Source organism: Pseudophryne corroboree, chromosome 4, assembly GCF_028390025.1.
Source record: "Pseudophryne corroboree isolate aPseCor3 chromosome 4, aPseCor3.hap2, whole genome shotgun sequence".
Taxonomy (NCBI): Eukaryota; Metazoa; Chordata; class Amphibia; order Anura; family Myobatrachidae; genus Pseudophryne; species Pseudophryne corroboree.
In genome coordinates, this window is record NC_086447.1 from 113,336,413 (window position 1) to 113,359,994 (window position 23,582).

The 23,582-nt window shown below is 46.9% G+C and overlaps 1 protein-coding gene across 10 annotated transcripts in view; it reads left to right on the forward strand.

Annotated features, from left to right (window-relative positions):
- CYRIA (CYFIP related Rac1 interactor A) overlaps positions 1 to 23,582 on the forward strand; it is a 192,758-nt gene that overhangs the window by 95,863 nt on the left and 73,313 nt on the right. For 2 of the 10 annotated variants that reach the window (XM_063915373.1, XM_063915367.1), the window contains exon 3: positions 22,308 to 22,453. The exons of the other annotated variants lie outside the window; for them this stretch is intronic. The gene's annotated coding sequence lies outside the window, so the exon portion shown is untranslated. The remainder of the gene's footprint in view (positions 1 to 22,307; positions 22,454 to 23,582) is intronic. 10 annotated transcript variants of the gene reach the window in all.

A 23,582-nucleotide genomic window follows, 5' to 3' on the forward strand; every position in this document is an offset into this window, starting at 1 on the left:
AATCAGGTCCAGAATCATCATCTGAGATCAGCCATCAACTCACGCTTAACATCGGATTTGTCATCAGATTATTGATGGACGATGGGCCACCATGTGTTTTCTCCACTATAAAATAAATAAAACTGATTTTAAAACTTTTTAGATTTCTTTTTTTTATTTTTTATTTTTTTATTTTTTGTGTGAATCGAAGTTAAACTAGGTTTCAGTTGTCCCCGGTTGTGGTCGCTACATGAAAGATAACTATGCGTGGTTGTGGCTCGGCCTCTTCTAGCACAAAGCTCTATTGTCTCCATCTGCGAGCAGCTCAGTATGTAGGGAAACAATCAGACCTCATTTTGTAGTTACATGTTCACAAACAGGGAGCGAGCTGACCCTGCATCTTACTGGGATTTCCCGCGTGGATCACCACAGTGTTTACAAGTCGTTAACTTTTTATTGTTTCCACCTTTACACATCGCCCCTACAGATTTACCTCTAAAGACAGTCAAATAATACTCTGTCTATTTGCTTGTTGTATGGCCGTCACGGAGTAAACGGCAATGTCCTAGATGTAAAATGTCCTGAAAGCACTTGACTATAAACTGTTAATACTGCTACAGTCAGGAAATCCTGGAGCTGCAATGCTTTGCCTGTAAAGTGGCACAGATGGGAAATAATAAACCTTTGTCAGGAGGTTGCGGCCTCTGTACAGCCATGCAGGCCGCACGTGTTGGATCGAATTGTTTTTAAATTGAATTGTAAGAAAATGTCAAAAATGTGTCTACGTTTGGATAGACCCTTATCCAGCGGATCAGCTGCCTGATCTATTGATTGGTAAGTTGTATGCACAAACACTTATTGTCCACTCGGAATTTCTAGCAGCAGAGCCATTTAATGTCCTATTCAATGGCTGCTGCAGCCGACCTATTGCGCAGTGGGCGGGTCGGCCATACACACAACCAGATGTACCGATATATCGGCGTCTTCTGACCGATAGGAAGATCTGATACGTCTGTGAACGAAGTCATTCACGTACATATCAGGTGTTCATACCCGACCATGCGCTAGTGATATATTAAACGATGAAATTAATGCTCTATCGACAGTGTGTACCCAGCCTAAGGCTGGGTACTCACTTGCCGATGTCAGTGACATCGTGCAAGATCCCCCCGCAAACCATATTGTTCATACACACTGAACAATATAATTTGTGTCTCATTAGTGACGGCATGCACCCACATCCAGGTGCTTGCCATCTCGTACAATATCTTTAGATTTTAAGTTGAAAACGAAAGATATTGTATCTCATTAACGACCTGCGGGAGCGTGCATCGTTAACGATATTGGGGGTAATTCAGACCTGATCATAGCAGCAAATTTGTTAGCAGTTGGGCAAAACCATGTGCAGTGCAGGGGAGGCAGATATACTGCTCAAAAAAATAAAGGGAACACTAAAATAACACATCCTAGATCTGAATGAATGAAATATTCTTATTAAATACTTTGTTCTTCACATAGTTGAATGTGCTGACAACAAAATCACACAAAAATTATCAATGGAAATCAAATTTATTACCCCATGGAGGTCAGGATTTGGAGTCACACTCAAAATTAAAGTGGAAAAACACACTACAGGCTGATCCAACTTTGATGTAATGTCCTTAAAACAAGCTAACCTGAGGCTCAGTAGTGTGTGTGGCCTCCACGTGCCTGAATGACCTCTCTACAACGCCTGGGCATGCTCCTGATGAGGTGGTGGATGGTCTCCTGAGGGATCTCCTCCCAGACCTGGACTAAAGCATCTGTCAACTCCTGGACAGTTTGTGGAGCAACGTGGCATTGGTGGATGGAGCGAGACATGATGTCCCAGATGTGCTTAATTGGATTCAGGTCTGGGGAACGGGCAGTCCATAGCATCAATGCCTTCGTCTTGCAGGAACTGCTGACACACTCCAGCCACATGAGGTCTAGCATTGTCTTGCATTAGGAGGAACCCAGGGCCAACCGCACCAGCATATGGTCTCACAAGGGGTCTGAGGATCTCATCTCGGTACCTAATGGCAGTCAGGCTACCTCTGGCGAGCACATGGAGGGCTGTGCGGCCCCCCAAAGAAATGCCACCCCACACCATTACCGACCCACTGCCAAACCGGTCATGCTGGAGGATGTTGCAGGCAGCAGAACGTTCTCCTTGTCGTCTCCAGACTCTGTCACGTCTGTCACATGTGCTCTGTGAGAACCTGCTTTCATCTGTGAAGAGCACAGGGTGCCAGTGGCGAATTTGCCAATCTTGGTGTTTTCTGGCAAATGCCAAACGTCCTGCACGGTGTTGGGCTGTAAGCATAACCCCCACCTGTGGGCGTCGGGCCCTCATACCACCCTCATGGAGTCTGGTTCTGATCGTTTGAGTAGACACATGCACATTTGTAGCTTGCTGGAGGTCATTTTGCAGGGCTCTGGCAGTGCTCCTCCTGTTCCTCCTTGCACAAAGGCGGAGGTAGCGGTCCTGCTGCTGGGTTGTTGCCCTCCTACGGCCTCCTCCACGTCTCCTGATATACTGGCCTGTCTCCTGGTAGCGCCTCCATGCTCTGGACACTACGCTGACAGACACCGCAAACCTTCTTGCCACAGCTCGCATTGATGTGCCATCCTGGATGAGCTGCACTACCTGAGCCACTTGTGTGGGTTGTAGGGAGGTCATACAGGCACGTGGAGGCCACACACACTACTGAGCCTCATTTTGACTTGTTTTAAGGACATTACATCAAAGTTGGATCAGCCTGTAGTGTGTTTTTCCACTTTAATTTTGAGGGTGACTCCAAATCCTGACCTCCATGGGGTAATAAATTTGATTTCCATTGATAATTTTTGTGTGATTTTGTTGTCAGCACATTCAACTATGTGAAGAACAAAGTATTTAATAAGAATATTTCATTCATTCAGATCTAGGATGTGTTATTTTAGTGTTCTCTTTATTTTTTTGAGCAGTGTGTAACATTTGCAGAGAGAGTTAGATTTGGGTGGGTTATTTTGTTTCTGTGCAGAGTATATACTGGCTGCTTTATTTTTACACTGCAATTTAGATTGCAGATTGAACACACCCCACCCAAATCTAACGCTCTCTTCACATGTTACATCTGCCCCCCCTCTGCAGTGCACATGGTTTTGCCCAACTGCTAACAAATTTGCTGCTACGATCAGGTCTAAATTACCCCCATAGAGTATACACACTTGCCAATGTATACGATATATCGTCCGATCCGCTGGTTTGGACGATATATCGCATACCCTCCAACATTTTACACATAAAAATTGGTACAAATTCGAAAAGGGGGCACGGGTAAAGGGGGTGTGGTCACGCCCCTTTCCTGTACTTTCAAGGAGGTTTGGAGAGCCAAAAATCGGTACAGACCATTAAAAAAAAAAGTTACGGTACCTGCCAAAAAGGTATAGTTGGAAGGTATGATATCGGATGCGCATCGGCAAGTATGTACTCCGCCTAAGTGACCGTAGAGTAAATGCAGTCAGGTGTTTTCTGTGTTGCTGGATAATACCATTGGGAATGGACGGAACTTGTAATATGAGGTAGTCGATTCAGAATATTACAGTATATGAATCATTCATTCCTAATGTGATTGTTTATAAAATGAAAATGCAATTATGTTTAGCGTAATTTTCACATGTATAGGATTGTATATAAATTCAATTGTTCGTTCTATAAGTGGTTGAATTGTGGTCTGCTACGATGTCTACATTGAAATGTACCTGCCGTATAGGGCCGTGATCTTGCACATCAGGCAAAATAAAATCTAAATGCAATGTAAAGTTAAATAAAAATATATGGAAGTAACACTGCGCACAGTATAAGCTGCATACGGATTGTGTTACCTGTATGTCGCCTACCACACAAGAATCCATTATAGAAAAGGTAAGCACAGTAGCTAATCGCAGTCACTACTAGCCATACACATAATGCATAAATATAGAACAGTAAAAAAGTTCACAAATCCCTGATACCAGTAATAATCTGTGGCGAGAAACGTAATAAATGTACGTATAGACTTGGTCCATATATATTTTCAAAGGGATGATTCCTGTATTTGTGTCCTCAAATAATGATCCCCTAAGAAACTTTTATCAGAATTGTTGTACGTTTAAAAGCTGTGAGTAGCGTCGACCCATCTGATTACCTGTACACGCGTTGGGTGTTATCCTCCTTTGGGAGGTGTGTGTCTGGAGATAAAGGGCAGTTATGAAGAAGCCTTTATGGGTGGAACACACGAGATCACTGTATGAGTACGGGATGCCTCCCTATTCACTATGGGGGTAATTCTGAGTTGATCGCAGCAGGAATTTTGTTAGCAAAACCATGGTGGTCATTCCGAGTTGTTCGCTCGGTAATTTTCTTTGCATCGCAGCGATTTTCCGCTAACTGCGCATGCGCAATGTTCGCACTGCGCCAAGTAAATTTGCTATGCAGTTAGGAATTTTACTCACGGCATTACGAGGTTTTTGCTTCGTTCTGGTGATCGTAATGTGATTGACAGGAAGTGGGTGTTTCTGGGCGGAAACTGGCCGTTTCATGGGAGTGTTTGAAAAAACGCTACAGTTTCTGGGAAAAACGCGGGAGTGTCTGGCCGAACGCTGGGTGTGTTTGTGACGTCAAACCAGGAACGACAAGCACTGAACTGATCGCACTGGCAGAGTAAGTCTCGAGTTACTCAGAAACTGCACAGAGAAGTCTTTTCGCAATATTGCGAATCTTTCGTTCGCAATTTTGATAAGCCAAGATTCACTCCTAGTAGGCGGCGGCTTAGCGTGTGCAAAGCTGCTAAAAGCAGCTTGCGAGCGAACTACTCGGAATGAGGGCCTATGTGCACTGCAGGGGAGGCAGATATAACATGTGCAGAGAGAATTAGATTTGGGTGTGGTGTGTTCAATCTGCAATCTAAATTGCAGTGTAAAAATAAAGCAGCCAGTATTTACCCGGCATAGAAACAAAATAACCCACCCAAATCTAACTCTCTCTGCAAATGTTATATCTGCCTCCCCTGCAGTGCACATGGTTTTGCCCAACTGCTAACAAATTTCCTGCTGCGATCAACTCAGAATTACCCCCTATATACAGAGATGGGGACTGTAGTCACTATCGACTACCTGTCCACAGAATAAATCACACATCAGAGAAGCTATTTGTATAACGCAGTCTATCTTGGAGAAACATTGTAAGATGGAAGTTGATTTACCTGAATGAGGTTTTGGCAAAACGTTATTTTGGAACTTCCCCTCAGCAGAATGAACAAGCCTGAAGTCCTATGGGGAAGCGGTTATGTGACCGGCGGTCGGTCACAATACCAACGCCGGGATCCCGAACCCTGACCATCCCGCCGGTCTGCATGCCGACCAACAGGGACTATTCCCACTCTGTGGGTGTCCACAACACCCATAGAGTGGGAATAGAACCTGTGGCGAGCCACCGAGCCCACAAGGGGCTTCGCTGCGATCGCTTCTCCACCCCCCCACCTCCCCTTTGCCGGCCAGCTAACAGCTGGGATCCCCCATAGAGGGGGAATCGCCTACCTCGCTGGTATTCTGGCGGTGGTATGGTGACCCTTTCGGGATCCCAGCGGCGGTATCAAGACAGCCGTGATCCTGATGTGCTGTATGCTATCCGCATACCCTCTTATGCATGTGTCTGCCCCATGTCTTTCCGTCTATGTACAGTATATGTGCGGGTGTGTGAAATACAAGGGAGAGGTCAGAAATACAGATGGGATAGTACTTAATTCTTCATATTAATAAAGCATAATACTGTTAGCATCTTAATTTGGGACTATATAGATGTATATCTGTAGCCATATCTGGATCTATATATTGTGTGTGTGTTACCAGTTATATTTGGACACAGTTTTCCTAATTTTGGCTCTGTAAAAATGGGTACACACTTGACGGGCAAACTGTGCAATGTCATCAACGGTTTCTCTTGAACTCCTGGACAAACGATATAGGAGGTAATTCCAAGTTGATCGCAGCAGGATTTTTTTTTAGCAGTTGGGCAAAACCATGTGCACTGCAGGGGGGCAGATATAACATGTGCAGAGAGAGTTAGATTTGGGTGGGTTATATTGTTTCTGTGCAGGGTAAATACTGGCTGCTTTATTTTTACACTGCAATTTAGATTGCAGATTGAACTCACCACACCCAAATCTAACTCTCTCTGCACATGTTATATCTGTCCCCCCTGCAGTGCACATGGTTTTGCCCAACTGCTAAAAAATTTCCTGCTGCGATCAACTTGGAATTACCCCCATAGTGCATACACTGTGCAATCTTGCTAACAGACGAACGATCTGTTTTGTGCGTCATTAGGTCATTTGGTCCTTAACGATATATCAGGTATATATGTACAGTAGGTAGTGCGTACACACTGTGTGAACATTGTTAACGACATCCTCAGATTGAGCAGCATGTAGTGCCAACCAAAAGACGCGACTAACGACTCACGGGTGCACGCAATAGTGTGTACACACTGGACGTTGTGGACAATTTATCGATACAATTAGTCGCTGAACGACAAATCGACCCAAAAATCATGTAGTGTGTACCCAGCATAAGCCACCACATTGGGTTTCAGACAGTAGAGATGCAATTGGCGTGCAGACTTTGGGCGGTATTCAATTCTTTTCACCCCCTTCCACACCTGTTCTGTTTCTGCTGGTGGGTGTGGTATAATCATAGGGTAGCGAGGGCGCCCAACCCTTTACGCAGCTAAACTGGATTACTTTGGGCGCGATATGTGCATTAAAGTGGATCCCTTTGGAAAGGAGATTGGGAGTGATAGATCATTTGAATACCGCCCAATGGCTTTAATTTAAGTGATTGAACAAAAATATTGTATGTAACGTTTAGGAATTGCAACAATTTTATACACCGTCCCCTGTTTTCAGGGGCTCAAATGTAATTGAACAAATAAACAATATCATAAATGTTTATTTTTAATACTTTGAGAATCCTTTGCGGGCAATGATTTGATGTCTGGAACCCCTGGACATCACCAAATGCTGGTTTTCCTCCTGTGTTATGATTTGCCAGGTCTTTGCCGCAGCTGTCTCCAGTTATGTGTTGGTTCTCTCTGCCGTTAGGATGGTCTTCAGCTGGTGAAATGATCTTTACATGAAACGGCTTTTCAGTCATTTGTCCAAATACTATTATTCCCCTCAGAAAGAGGGGGCTACATATTACACAGCTGTAATGGCTGTAAACCCCTCCTCCAGTTTGAATGTGAATACCCTCAAATTAAAGCTGACAGTCTGATTTATTATATAACTAACTTTTATATGTTTTAGTAAATGGCTAAAATAAGAATTTGTCAATTTCCAAATATATATGATCCTAATTTGTATGTGTGTGTATGCATTTGGATATACGTATATCTGCATGTGTGTATTTATTATACGGTATGTGCTGTACAATAAGATGCCTATTACCAGTGCATTCATTACTGATGTTTGCACGATCTGTTGACCAAGTGGTTCCTTACCAGGTTGTACTATCAGTGCTACCGCATTGTATCTCAGTACTTATCTAGCATTGTACCTTACGGATGTAGCCATGTCCATCTTGCTGCGTGGCGGCATGCCGCATCGCGGGCCGTTCTGTGACTAATCGCAGCCGGCGATCGCTCCATTAATTCCCATTTCTCTAACGTCCTAAGTGGATGCTGGGGACTCCGTCAGGACCATGGGGAATAGCGGCTCCGCAGGAGACAGGGCACAAAAATAAAGCTTTAGGATTAGGTGGTGTGTACTGGCTCCTCCCCCCATGACCCTCCTCCAAGCCTCAGTTAGGTTTTTGTGCCCGTCCGAGCAGGGTGCAATCTAGGTGGCTCTCTTAAAGAGCTGCTTAGAAAAAGTTTTTTAGGTTTTTTATTTTCAGTGAGTCCTGCTGGCAACAGGCTCACTGCATCGAGGGACTTAGGGGAGAGAATTTCAACTCACCTGCGTGCAGGATGGATTGGATTCTTAGGCTACTGGACACCATTAGCTCCAGAGGGAGTCGGAACACAGGTCTCACCCTGGGGTTCGTCCCGGAGCCGCGCCGCCGACCCCCCTTACAGATGCTGAAGATTAAAGGTCCGGAAACAGGCGGCAGAAGGCTCTTCAGTCTTCATGAAGGTAGCGCACAGCACTGCAGCTGTGCGCCATTGTTGTCACACACTTCACACCAAGCGGTCACGGAGGGTGCAGGGCGCTGCTGGGGGCGCCCTGGGCAGCAATATTTTATTACCTTAAGGCAAAAGAATACATCACATATAGCCATTAAGGCTATATGTATGTATTTAACCCATGCCAATTATCTAAATCCACGGGAGGAAAGCCCGCCGAAATAGGGGGCGGGGCTTATTCTCCTCAGCACACAGCGCCATTTTCCTGCTCAGCTCCGCTGTGAGGAAGGCTCCCAGGACTCTCCCCTGCACTGCACTACAGAAACAGGGTAAAACAGAGAGGGGGGGGGGCATTTTTTGGCGATATACTGGATATATTTAAGCTGCTATAAGGAACAACACTTATATAAGGTTGTTCCCATATATATTATAGCGCTTGGGTGTGTGCTGGCAAACTCTCCCTCTGTCTCCCCAAAGGGCTAGTGGGGTCCTGTCTTCGATAAGAGCATTCCCTGTGTGTCTGCTGTGTGTCGGTACGTGTGTGTCGACATGTATGAGGACGATGTTGGCGTGGAGGCAGAGCAATTGCCGATAATGGTGATGTCACCCCCCAGGGAGTCGACACCGGAATGGATGGCTTTGTTTATGGAATTACGTGATAATGTCAGCACATTACAAAAATCAGTTGACGACATGAGACGGCCGGCAAACCAGTTAGTACCTGCCCAGGCGTCTCAGACACCGTCAGGGGCTGTAAAGCGCCCTTTACCTCAGTCGGTCGACACAGACCCAGACACTGAATCTAGTGTCGACGGTGATGAAACAAACGTATTTTCAAGTAGGGCCACACGTTATATGATCACGGCAATGAAGGAGGCTTTGCATATCTCTGATGCTGCAAGTACCACAAAAAGGGGTATTATGTGGGGGGTGAAAAAACTACCTGTAGTTTTTCCTGAATCAGAGGAATTAAATGATGTATGTGATGAAGCGTGGTTTAACCCAGATAGAAAAATGCTAATTTCAAAAAAGTTATTAGCATTATACCCTTTCCCGCCAGAGGTTAGGGCGCGCTGGGAAACACCCCCTAGGGTGGATAAGGCGCTCACACGCTTATCAAAACAAGTGGCGTTACCGTCTCCGGATACGGCCGCCCTCAAGGATCCAGCAGATAGGAGACTGGAAACTACCCTAAAAAGTATATACACGCATACTGGTGTTATACTGCGACCGGCCATCGCCTCAGCCTGGATGTGCAGTGCTGGGGTCGTCTGGTTGGATTCCCTGACTGAAAATATTGATACCCTGGATAGGGACAGTATTTTATTGACTATAGAGCAATTAAAGGATGCTTTCCTTTATATGCGAGATGCGCAGAGAGATATTTGCACTCTGGCATCGAGAGTAAATGCGATGTCCATATCTGCCAGAAGGAGTTTATGGACGCGACAGTGGTCAGGTGATGCGGATTCCAAACGACATATGGAAGTATTGCCGTATAAAGGGGAGGAATTATTTGGCGTCGGTCTATCGGATCTGGTGGCCACGGCAACTGCCGGAAAATCCACCTTTTTACCTCAGACCCCCTCCCAACAGAAAAAGACACCGTCTTTTCAGCCGCAGTCCTTTCGGTCCTATAAGAACAAGCGGACAAAAGGACAGTCATATCTGCCTAGGGGCAGAGGAAGGGGTAAGAGAGGGCAGCAAGCAGCCCCTGCCCAGGAACAGAAGCCCTCCCAGGGTTCTGCAAAGCCCTCAGCATGACGCTGGGGCCTTACAAGCGGACTCAGGAACGGTGGGGGGTCGACTCAAGAATTTCAGCGCACAGTGGGCTTGCTCACAGGTGGACCCCTGGATTCTGCAGGTAGTATCTCAGGGTTACAGGTTGGAATTCGAGAAGTCTCCCCCTCGCCGGTTCCTAAAGTCTGCTTTGCCAACGTCTCCCTCAGACAGGGCGACGGTATTGGAAGCCATTCACAAGCTGTTTGCTCAGCAGGTGATAGTCAAGGTACCCCTCCTACAACAGGGAAAGGGGTATTACTCCACGCTATTTGTGGTACCGAAGCCGGACGGCTCGGTAAGACCTATTCTAAATCTGAAATCTTTGAACCTGTACATACAAAAATTCAAGTTCAAGATGGAGTCACTCAGAGCAGTGATAGCGAATCTGGAAGAAGTAGACTTTATGGTGTCCCTGGACATAAAGGATGCTTACCTGCATGTCCCAATTTGCCCTTCACATCAAGGGTACCTCAGGTTCGTGGTGCAAAACTGTCATTATCAGTTTCAGACGCTGCCGTTTGGATTGTCCACGGCACCTCGGGTCTTTACCAAGGTAATGGCCGAAATGATGATTCTTCTGCGAAGAAGAGGCGTATTAATAATCCCTTACTTGGACGATCTCCTGATAAGGGCAAGGTCCAGAGAACAGCTGGAGGACGGAGTAGCACTAACCCAAGTAGTGCTGCAACAACACGGGTGGATTCTGAATTTTCCAAAATCTCAGTTGACCCCGACAACACGTCTGCTGTTCCTGGGAATGATTCTGGACACGGTTCAGAAAAAGGTGTTTCTTCCGGAGGAGAAAGCCAGGGAGTTATCCGAACTTGTCAGGAACCTCCTAAAACCAGGGACAGTGTCTGTACATCAATGCACAAGAGTCCTGGGAAAGATGGTGGCTTCTTACGAAGCGATTCCATTCGGCAGATTCCACGCACGAACTTTTCAGTGGGATCTGCTGGACAAATGGTCCGGATCGCATCTGCAGATGCATCAGCGGATAACCTTATCGCCACGGACAAGGGTGTCTCTTCTGTGGTGGTTGCAGAGTGCTCATCTGTTAGAGGGCCGCAGATTCGGCATACAGGACTGGGTCCTGGTGACCACGGATGCCAGTCTGAGAGGCTGGGGAGCGGTCACACAAGGAAGAAACTTCCAGGGAGTATGGTCAAGCCTGGAGATGTCTCTTCACATAAATATACTGGAGCTAAGAGCGATTTACAATGCTCTAAGTCTGGCAAAACCCCTGCTTCAGGGTCAGCCGGTGTTGATCCAGTCAGACAACATCACGGCAGTCGCCCACGTAAACAGACAGGGCGGCACAAGAAGCAGGACAGCAATGGCAGAAGCTGCAAGGATTCTTCGCTGGGCGGAAGATCATGTGATAGCACTGTCAGCAGTGTTCATTCCGGGAGTGGACAACTGGGAAGCAGACTTCCTCAGCAGACACGATCTACACCCGGGAGAGTGGGGACTTCATCCAGGAGTCTTCCACATGATTGTGAACCGTTGGGAAAAACCAATGGTGGATATGATGGCGTCCCGCCTCAACAAAAAACTGGACAGGTATTGCGCCAGGTCAAGAGATCCTCAGGCAATAGCTGTGGACGCTCTGGTAACACCGTGGGTGTTCCAGTCAGTGTATGTGTTCCCTCCTCTGCCTCTCATACCAAAAGTACTGAGAATTATACGGCAGAAGGGAGTAAGAACGATACTAGTGGCTCCGGATTGGCCAAGAAGAACTTGGTACCCGGAACTTCAAGAGATGCTCACGGAGGATCCGTGGCCTCTACCTCTAAGACGGGACCTGCTTCAGCAGGGACCGTGTCTATTCCAAGACTTACCGCGGCTGCGTTTGACGGCATGGCGGTTGAACGCCGAATTCTAAAGGAAAAAGGCATTCCGGAAGATGTCATTCCTACACTGGTAAAAGCCAGGAAGGAGGTGACTGCACAACATTATCACCGCATTTGGAGAAAATATGTTGCGTGGTGTGAGGCCAGGAAGGCCCCCACGGAGGAATTTCAACTAGGTCGATTCCTACATTTCCTGCAAACAGGATTGTCTATGGGCCTCAAATTGGGGTCCATTAAGGTTCAAATTTCGGCCCTGTCGATTTTCTTCCAGAAAGAATTGGCTTCAGTTCCTGAAGTCCAGACCTTTGTAAAAGGAGTACTACATATACAGCCCCCGGTTGTGCCCCCAGTGGCACCGTGGGATCTTAATGTAGTCTTGGATTTTCTCAAATCCCATTGGTTTGAGCCGCTCAAATCGGTGGAGCTGAAGTATCTCACATGGAAAGTAACCATGCTACTGGCCCTGGCTTCAGCCAGGAGAGTATCAGAATTGGCGGCTTTATCATATAAGAGCCCATATCTGATTTTCCATACGGACAGGGCAGAACTGAGGACGCGTCCTCATTTTCTGCCTAAGGTGGTGTCAGCGTTTCACCTGAACCAGCCTATTGTGGTGCCTGCGGCTACTAACGAGTTGGAGGATTCCAAGTTGTTGGACGTGGTCCGGGCATTGAAAATATATATTTCAAGAACGGCGGGAGTCAGAAAGTCTGACTCACTGCTTATATTGTATGCACCCAACAAGATGGGTGCTCCTGCTTCTAAGCAGACGATTGCTCGTTGGATTTGTAGCACAATTCAACTTGCACATTCTGTGGCAGGCTTGCCACAACCTAAATCTGTCAAGGCCCATTCCACAAGGAAAGTGGGCTCATCCTGGGCGGCTGCCCGGGGAGTCTCGGCATTACAACTCTGCCGAGCTGCTACTTGGTCAGGGGCAAATACGTTTGCAAAATTCTACAAATTTGATACCCTGGCTGAGGAGGACCTTGAGTTCTCTCATTCGGTGCTGCAGAGTCATCCGCACTCTCCCGCCCGTTTGGGAGCTTTGGTATAATCCCCATGGTCCTGACGGAGTCCCCAGCATCCACTTAGGACGTTAGAGAAAATAAGAATTTACTTACCGATAATTCTATTTCTCGTAGTCCGTAGTGGATGCTGGGCGCCCATCCCAAGTGCGGATTGTCTGCAATACTTGTACATAGTTATTGTTACAAAAAAATCGGGTTGTTATTTGTTGTGAGCCGTCTGTTCAGAGGCTCCTACGTTTGTCATACTGTTAACTGGGTTCAGATCACAAGTTATACGGTGTGATTGGTGTGGCTGGTATGAGTCTTACCCGGGGTTCAATATCCTTCCTTATTGTGTACGCTCGTCCGGGCACAGTATCCTAACTGAGGCTTGGAGGAGGGTCATAGGGGGAGGAGCCAGTACACACCACCTGATCCTAAAGCTTTATTTTTGTGCCCTGTCTCCTGCGGAGCCGCTATTCCCCATGGTCCTGACGGAGTCCCCAGCATCCACTACGGACTACGAGAAATAGAATTATCGGTAAGTAAATTCTTATTTTTTGTAACTCTCTCGATATTTGTATTGTGTTTGTCTTGGTTATGCGCTGCAGAGCATACCATTTTATTACATTACTCGCTGGAGTACCCGGCGTTGCATGGAATCTTAAGAATGTCTGTTTACAAAAATAAATGTAAATATTAAACACGCAGTATAAATAACATTGTAGATAGCTGAATACCCGTTCTTTGCTACGGGATGAGGATGGTAAATTGGAATGATAGTTGTTAAATTTACATTGGTTGGAGATCTAGTATATAGGCATATCTTGCTTCTCTGACGCACTTTATGTAGTGACCGGACCCCTTTTTGGTCCCCCAAGGGACCCTGCTCTTCCCACTATACAACTCTCAGTCTGTGGCTTCCTGCTGCCTCCATTCCCCTCCTCACATCATGTCGGTGCCTCTGTGAAATTATTGATTTTTTTACAGTTTCTTATATAGCGCAGCACATTCTGTATCTCATGATATACTCTGTGCGGCTGGGGGACCGTGCTACTTCCAATATAGAACACTCAGTGTGTGGGTTTGTGCTGCCTGCATCCCCCTCCTCACATCATGTCACTGGTCCTGTCACATGCAGCCCTGTCATCACTGACATATCATGTATGTCCTGGTATAGGTTGTGCTGCTGGCCCACCCATAGGGGTACTAGTGGTGTGTTACCCCCACAGTGTTTGTTCCCAGAGTGTAAGTCATATGTGTAGCAAGTTTGGTGTAAATTGCTTCAGGCATTCCAGAGTTATGCTGTCTGCTGAAAAACTCTGTGCTGCCGCCTCACACCTAGGGGTGTCTTACCCCCACAGTGTTTGTTCCCAGCTTGTAAGTCATATGTGGACCACGTTTGTTGTAAATTGGTCCAGGCACTCGGGAGTTATGCTGTCTACTGAAATACTCTGTGCTGCTGTTCCACCCCTAGGGGTGCTAGGGATGTCTAACCCCCACAGAGTTTGATCCCAGATTGTAAGTCATATGTGTACCAAGTTTTGAGTACATTGCTCCAGCAATTCCAGAGTTATGCTGTTTCCTGATATACTCTGTGCTGCTGTCTGCCCCCCCCAGGGTTGCTAGGGATTTCACATTTTTTAGTTGCCTCCGCCGTGTTTTAATGCGCTCGTATGTAAAATTTCACGATCTTCGCTTGCAAACTGGATTTGTCAATTTATCCAATGAACGCTAAGTCCTATGCAGAGTTCTGCTCTTACTAAGGGTAGGTTAGTGCCCCAACCAGAAGTGTACTTTTCTTGTGTTTTGTGTTTGTGGCTCTAATTACTTTATGGGCTATTTTATTCTATGGGCTATTTCGTATGGACACTTAGGGGGGGTATCCAGTTAGCCGCAGTAATGTGGTTTCGCAATTTCTCTGACGTCCTAGTGGATGCTGGGAACTCCGTAAGGACCATGGGGAACAGCGGGCTCCGAAGGAGGCTGGGCACTCTAGAAAGATTTATGACTACCTGGTGTGCACTGGCTCCTCCCACCATGACCCTCCTCCAAGCCTCAGTTAGATTTCGTGCCCGGCCGAGGTTGGATGCACACTAGGGGCTCTCCTGAGCCTTTAGAAAGAAAGTATAGAAATTAGGTTTTTTATTTTCAGTGAGACCTGCTGGCAACAGGCTCACTGCAGCGAGGGACTAAGGGGAGAAGAAGCGAACCTGCCTGCTTGCAGCCAGATTGGGCTTCTTAGGCTACTGGACACCATTAGCTCCAGAGGGATCGACTGCAGGCCCAGCCTTGGTGTTCGGTCCCGGAGCCGCGCCGCCGTCCCCCTTACAGAGCCAGAAGCAAGAAGAGGTCCGGAAAATCGGCGGCAGAAGACATCAGTCTTCACCAAGGTAGCGCACAGCACTGCAGCTGTGCGCCATTGCTCCTCACACACACTTCACACTCCGGTCACTGAGGGTGCAGGGCGCTGGGGGGGGGCGCCCTGAGGCAGCAATAAAAACACCTTGGCTGGCAAAAATACCACAATATATAGCCCCAGAGGCTATATATGTGGAAAATACCCCTGCCAGAATATAGGAAAAAGCGGGAGAATAGTCCGCGGAAAAGGGGCGGAGCTATCTCCTTCAGCACACTGGCGCCATTTTTCCCTCGCAGCTCCGCTGGAAAGAAGCTCCCTGGCTCTCCCCTGCAGTCTACACTACAGAAAAGGGTAAAAAAGAGAGGGGGGGGCACTAAATTTAGGCGCAGTATACATTTATATAGAAAAAGCAGCTATAGGGGACATAACTCAGTTAGTCCCTGCATTATATAGCGCTCTGGTGTGTGCTGGCATACTCTCACTCTGTCCCCCCAAAGGGCTTTTGTGGGTCCTGTCCTCTGTTGGAGCATTCCCTGTGTGTGCGGTGTGTCGATACGGCTGTGTCGACATGTTTGATGAGGTTAATGATGTGGAGACGGAGCAGATGCCTTTAGAAGGGATGTCACCCCCTGCGGGGCAGACACCTGAGTGGATGAGCTTATGGAAAGAAATGAGTGCACGTATAGACTCCTTACATAAGAAATTTGACGACATGCCAAATGGGGGACAGCCGACTTCTCAGCTCGTGCCTGTCCAGGCGTCTCAAAGGTCATCAGGGGCTCTGAAACGCCCGCTACCTCAGACCGCAGACCCAGATGTCGACACTGATACTGACACCAGTGTCGACGACGATGAGTCTAACCTGATGCCCACTAAGGCCATTCACTGCATTATTGAGGCAATGGAAGAGGTGTTACACATTTCTGATATAACTACAGGTACCACTAAAAAGGGTATTATGTTTGGGGAGAAAAAACTACCCGTAGTTTTTCCCCCATCAGATGAATTAAATGAAGTGTGTGAAGAAGCGTGGGCTTTCCCTGATAAAAAATTGGTAATTCCTAAGAAGGTACTAATGGCGTTCCCTTTCCCGCCAGAGTATAGGTCACGTTGGGAAATACCTCCTAGGGTGGATAAAGCGCTCACACGTTTGTCTAAAAAGGTGGCACTACCGTCTCCGGATACGGCCGCCCTCAAGGAACCTGCTGATAGAAAGCAGGAGGCGATCCTGAAGTCTGTATATACACACTCAGGCATTATACTTAGACCAGCTATTGCGTCAGCATGGATGTGCAGTGCTGCCGCCGCGTGGTCAGATAAACTGTCAGAAAATATTGACACACTAGACAGAGACCATATGTCTCTGCTAACCATAGACCATAACCATAGACCATATCAAAGACTCAGTCTTATATATGAGAGATGCACAGAGGGAAATCTGCCGGCTGGCATCTAAAGTAAGTGCATTGTCCATTTCTGCTAGGAGAGGCTTATGGACTCGCCAGTGGACAGGAGATGCAGATTCTAAAAGGCACATGGAAGTTTTGCCTTATAAGGGTGAGGAATTATTTGGGGATGGTCTCTCGGACCTAGTTTCCACAGCAACGTCTGGGAAGTCAGCATTTTTACCCCATGTCCCCTCACAGCCTAAGAAGGCGCCGTTTTATCAGGTTCAGTCCTTTCGGACCCAGAAAAACAAGCGTGGAAAAGACGGGTCTTTTCTGTCCAGAGGCAGAGGTAGGGGAAAAAGGCTGCAACAAACAGCAGGTTCCCAGGAGCAAAAGTCCTCCCCCGCTTCTTCTTCCAAGTCCGCCGCATGACGGTGGGGCTCCACAGGCGGAGCCAGGTACGGTGGGGGGCCGCCTCAAGAATTTCAGCGATCAGTGGGCTCGCTCACAGGTAGATCCCTGGATCCTTCAAATAGTATCTCAGGGGTACAAACTGGAATTCGAGGCGTCTCCACCCCACCGGTTCCTAAAATCTGCCTTGCCGATTGCTCCCTCAGACAGGGAGGCGGTGCTAGCGGCAATTCACAAGCTGTATTCCCAGCAGGTGATAATCAAGGTACCCCTACTTCAACAAGGCCGGGGTTACTATTCCACACTATTTGTGGTGTCGAAACCGGACGGTTCGGTGAGACCCATTTTAAATTTGAAATCCTTGAACACATACATAAAAAAATTCAAGTTCAAGATGGAATCGCTCAGGGCGGTTATTGCAAGCCTGGACGAGGGGGATTACATGGTATCCCTGGACATCAAGGATGCTTACTTGCATGTCCCCATTTACCATCCTCACCAGGAGTACCTCAGATTTGTGGTACAGGATTGCCATTACCAATTCCAGACGCTGACGTTTGGACTGTCCACGGCACCGAGGGTATTTACCAAGGTTATGGCGGAAATGATGATACTCCTTCGAAAAAAGGGAGTTTTAATTATCCCGTACTTGGACGATCTCCTAATAAAGGCGAGATCCAAGGAACAGTTGTTGGTGGGAGTAGCACTATCTAAGGAAGTGCTGCACCAGCACGGCTGGATTCTGAATATCCCAAAGTCACAGCTGGTTCCGACGACACGGCTACTGTTCCTGGGTATGATTCTGGATACAGTCCAGAAAAAAGTTTCTCCCGGAGGAGAAAGCCAGGGAGTTGTCATCTCTAGTCAGAGACCTCCTGAAACCAAAACAGGTATCGGTGCATCACTGCACGCGGGTCCTGGGAAAGATGGTAGCTTCTTACGAAGCAATTCCCTTCGGCAGGTTCCATGCCAGAATCTTTCAGTGGGATCTATTGGACAAATGGTCCGGATCGCATCTTCAGATGCATCGCTTAATAACCCTGTCTCCAAGAACCAGGGTGTCTCTACTGTGGTGGCTGCAGAGTGCCCATCTTCTATAGGGCCGCAGGTTCGGCATACAGGACTGGGTCCTGGTGACCACGGATGCCAGCCTTCGAGGCTGGGGGGCAGTCACACGGGGAAGAAACTTCCAAGGACTATGGTCGAGTCAGGAGACTTCCCTTCACATAAAGGTAAACCGTTGGGAAAAACCACAGGTGGACATGATGGCGTCCCGCCTCAACAAAAAGTTAAAAAGATATTGCGCCAGGTCAAGGGACCCTCAGGCGATAGCTGTGGACGCTCTAGTGACACCGTGGGTGTACCAGTCGGTTTATGTGTTCCCTCCTCTGCCTCTCATACCAAAGGTATTGAGAATAATAAGAAAGCGAGGAGTAAACACAATTCTCGTGGTTCCGGATTGGCCAAGACGAGCGTGGTACCCGGAACTTCAAGAGATGATCTCAGAGGACTCGTGGCCTCTGCCGCTCAGACAGGACCTGCTACAGCAGGGGCCCTGTCTGTTCCAAGACTTACCGCGGCTGCGTTTGACGGCATGGTGGTTGAACGCCGGATCCTGAAGGAAAAGGGTATTCTGGAAGAAGTCATTCCTACGCTTATTAAAGCCAGGAAAGATGTTACGGCAAATCATTATCACCGCATATGGCGGAAATATGTTGCATGGTGCGAGGCCAAAAAGGCCCCAACAGAGGAATTTCAACTAGGTCGATTTCTGCATTTCCTGCAAGCAGGAGTGGATATGGGCCTAAAACTAGGCTCCATTAAAGTACAGATCTCTGCTCTGTCGATTTTCTTTCAAAAAGAACTAGCTTAAGTACCTGAAGTTCAGACATTTGTGAAAGGAGTGCTGCATATTCAGCCCCCGTTTGTGCCTCCTGTGGCACCTTGGGATCTCAACGTGGTGTTGAGTTTCTTAAAATCACATTGGTTTGAGCCACTAAAAACCGTGGATCTAAAATATCTCACGTGGAAAGTGGTCATGTTATTGGCCTTGGCTTCAGCCAGGCGAGTGTCAGAATTGGCGGCTTTATCATGTAAAATCCCTTATCTGATTTTCCATATGGATAGGGCAGAATTGAGGACTCGTCCCCAGTTTCTCCCTAAGGTGGTGTCAGCGTTTCACCTGAACCAGCCTATTGTGGTGCCTGCGGCTACTAGGGATTTGGAGGACTCCAAGTTGCTAGACGTTGTCAGGGCCCTGAAAATATGTTTCCAGGACGACTGGAGTCAGCCAAAATCTGTAAATGCCCATTCCACAAGGAAGGTGGGCTCATCTTGGGCGGCTGCCCGAGGGGTCTCGGCTTTACAACTTTGCCGAGCAGCTACTTGGTCAGGGGCAAACACGTTTGCTAAATTCTACAAATTTGATACCCCGGCTGAGGAGGACCTGGAGTTCTCTCATTCGGTGCTGCAGAGTCATCCGCACTCTCCCGCCCGTTTGGGAGCTTTGGTATAATCCCCATGGTCCTTACGGAGTTCCCAGCATCCACTAGGACGTCAGAGAAAATAAGAATTTACTCACCGGTAATTCTATTTCTCGCAGTCCGTAGTGGATACTGGGCGCCCATCCCAAGTGCGGATTGTCTGCAATACTTGTAAATAGTTATTGCTAACTAAAGGGTTATTGTTGAGCCATCTGTTGAGAGGCTCAGTTGTTTTCATACTGTCAAACTGGATATAGTATCACGAGTTGTACGGTGTGATTGGTGTGGCTGGTATGAGTCTTACACGGGATTCAAAATCCTTCCTTATTATGTCAGCTCGTCCGGGCACAGTGTCCTAACTGAGGCTTGGAGGAGGGTCATGGTGGGAGGAGCCAGTGTACACCAGGTAGTCATAAATCTTTCTAGAGTGCCCAGCCTCCTTCGGAGCCCGCTGTTCCCCATGGTCCTTACGGAGTTCCCAGCATCCACTACGGACTACGAGAAATAGAATTACCGGTGAGTAAATTCTTATTTTTTTAACGCATTAGCAATAACTCGATATCCAGTTAGCTGTGAAAAGTCTCCATATGGTTTATCGCAAATTTCTTTAAACCATAAGTAGTGCAAAATCCATATTTTAAGGTAAAAATATGGGGATTTGGTTCAGAACTCCCCGTGAATGACTAATTAGGCACTTAGATTATTATTATTATTGCCAGTTATTAATATAGCGCACACATATTCCTCATCGCTTTACAGAGAACATTTGGCCATTCACATCAGTCCCTGCCCCAGTGGAGCTTACACTCTATATTCCCTACCACATGTACACGCACACACAGTCACACTAGGGTTAATTTTGTTGGGAGCAAGTTAACCTACCAGTATAATTTTGGCTTGTAGGAGTAAACCGGAGTACCCGGAGGAAACCCACGTAAGCACGGAGAGAATATACAAACTCCACACAGGGCCATGATGGTAATCGAACCCATGACCTCAATGCTGTGAGGCAGTAATGCTAACAATTACACATCCGTACTGCCTTAGATATCTTTAATTATTTTTAATTGGCATGTTATTTTTGGGGTCAAAAAAATGCTAAGTGATGGAAATTGGGGTACAATGTATGAAACAGGTATGTTGGAGTGCTTTGTGGGTGGGACAAGTGTTTTTAGACGTGCAGGTGGGAGTAATCAGTTTGTTTACACTTTTGTTTTTAGAAGTAATTTAAAATGACCCAAATATATACTTATACCCATTTTTATGTACCCCAAATTTAATGTGAGCACTTTTGCTGGGAAAAAAATACCTTTGTATCATTTTTTTCACATTTGTTAAAAAAATGTATATAACAGCCATTTGACCTAATTTAATTACACCAAATAATTTCATTATGGCCACCAATAGACTTCTATAATCTTTTCCTTTATTAGTCTGGCTTTTTGGGGGTATTCACAGATTTCCCATTGTCTCCTATACTTATCTCTGGTTTTGCCGGCTAGAATTATAGTCCTGTTATTGCCATTTTGAATTAGGATAGGTACAAAAAACGGGAGCGTTCAGTCTGCGATTAAGCTGGTGTTTTAGGGAGGTAGGTGTGATAACTGTAGCCATGATCGCATTATCGCGGCTAATTGGATACCCCCCTTAATTTTTCTCAAGTGGATCTACTGTACTTATCCATTTCCCTGTGTACATACACCAGACTTGTTGTACATGTACATATGTGTGTATGTATCTATGTGGAAGTTTACACAGCCATCCTCCGATGGGATAGAAGAGCCTTCAAATTGGGACTATCCTGCCAAAATGGGGTCAGTTGGGAGAAATGCACTCACTTTCCAAACACACCACAGCCCCCGCACTTTGCTCTACCTCCCAGCAGCAGCTGCGGTCAAAGGGAGTGATTCAGTTATCTGCAAGTTTCCATCTGAACCTTGTGTGCTGTTGCTACACAAATTATGTTTTGTACTGTGCTATGTACTAATATTTCCCAAAAGGTTTAAGGATTGTCAGGTGGGCACAGTTTTTCAAATGGTTCCAGATTTCTTGTACAGTGCCTTCCCCCCCCCCCCCCCTTTTTATTTGGTGTACATAGTTAATTTTAGTTTATCCAATCAATAAATATTATAGAAGTACATTACTGTGCAAAAGTTTTAGGCAGGTATGGAAAAAATACTGCAAAGTAAGAATAATTTCAAAATTAGAAGTGTTAATAGTTTATTTTTATCGAATAAACAAAATGCAAAGTGAATGAACAGAAGACAAAGCTAAATCAAATCAATATTAGGTGTGACCACCCTTTGCCTTCACAACAGCATCGATTCTTCTAGGTACACTTGCACACAGTTTTTGAAGGAACTCGGCCGGGAGGTTGTTCCAAACATCTTGGAGGACTAACTACAGATCTTTTGTGGATTTAGGTTTGCTCAAATCCTTCTGTCTCTTCTTGTAATCCCAGACAGACTTGATTATATTGAGATCAGTGGGGGCCATATTACTTTCAGGACTCCTTGTTCTTCTTTACGCTGAACATTGGATGCATGTTTGGGGTCGTTGTCCTGCTGCAGAATACATTTGGAAACAATCAGATACCTCCCTGATGGTGTTGCATGATGGATAAGTACCTGCCTGTATTTCTCAGTACTGAGGACACCGTTAATCCTGGTCAAATCCCCAACTCTGTTTGCTGAAATGCAGCCCCAAACTTGAACTCATAATTGTACCGCTCTTCAGCGAACAAACTGCCTTCTGTCACAGCCAAATATTTCACATTTTGACTCGTCAGTCAGAGCACCTGCTGCCATTTTTCTGCACCCCAGTTCCTGTGTTTTCTTGGTTAATTGAGTTGTTTGGCTTTGTTTTCACGTCTAAGGTATGACTTTTTGGCTGCAGTTATTCCATGATGACCACTTCTGGGCAGAAATCTCCGAACAGTGGATGGGGTGTACTTGAGTCCCACTGGTTTCTGACAGTTTTCAGCTGATGGCACTACTGGACATCTTTCGATTTCAAAGGGAAGTAAGCATGATGTGTTTTTCATTTGATGCACTAAGTTTCCTTGGCTGACCACTGCGTCTACGGTCCTCAGTGTTGCCCATTTCTTTGTGCTTCTTCACAAGTGCTTGAATAGCACATCTTGCTGTTCCTTACCCAGTTTTCTCTTACGTCCTAGAGGATGCTGGGGACTCCAAAAGGACCATGGGGTATAGACGGGATCTGCAGGAGCTTGGGCACACTGAAAAGACTTAATCTGGGTGTGAACTGGCTCCTCCCTCTATGCCCCTCCCCCAGACCTCGGTTAGACTTTGTGCCCAGGACTGACTGGACTGGACTGACTCACAGGGGAGCTCTCCTGAGTTTCTCTGAAAGACTTTGTTAGGTTTTTTATTTTCAGGCAGACCTGCTGGCTACAGGCTCCCTGCAGCGTGGGAGTGAGGGGAGAGAAGCAGACCTACTTCTTCTTAGTTAAGGGCTCTGCTTCTCGGCTACTGGACACCATTAGCTCCAGAGGGTTCGATCACTTGGTGCGCCTAGCTGCTTGTTCCCGGAGCCGCGCCGTCACCCCCCTCACAGAAGCCAGAAGAAAGAAGCCGGGTGAGTATGAAAAGATCAGAAGACTTCAGTAATGGAAGCTCCATGCTCCCACACACATCACCAACAGTAGTTACAGGGTGCAGGGCGCTGGGGGGGGGGGTGTGCCCTGGGAAGCATGTTACTGAGGTCGGGGACCGTTTCTTAAACCTCCGCTGGCATCTTTTTAATTTTCAAATTTGGCGGGCCGAAGCGCGCCGGGAAGGGGGCGGAGCTTCATCCCGCGGCTCACAGGCGCCATCTTCTCCTTCAACACGCAGCTGAAGGAGACGCTGCCGGGACCTCAACATTCCTCTCACAAGTAACGGGGAGATATTCAGAAGTGGGGGGCCGCAGTGTGGTGCTTCTTATCATTATAAATTAAGCAGCGCTAGGTACATATATATTTTGTCTGGATATATGGGCGCTGGGGTGTGAGCTGGCATACTCCCTCTGTGTCCTCTATCTGGGCTTCATTGTGGGCCTGTCACCTAGCTGGGACGTTCTGTGTGTCGGTACTACGTGTCGGCATGTCTGAGGCTGAATGTTATTCACCAGAGGAGGTTATTGGGGGAGC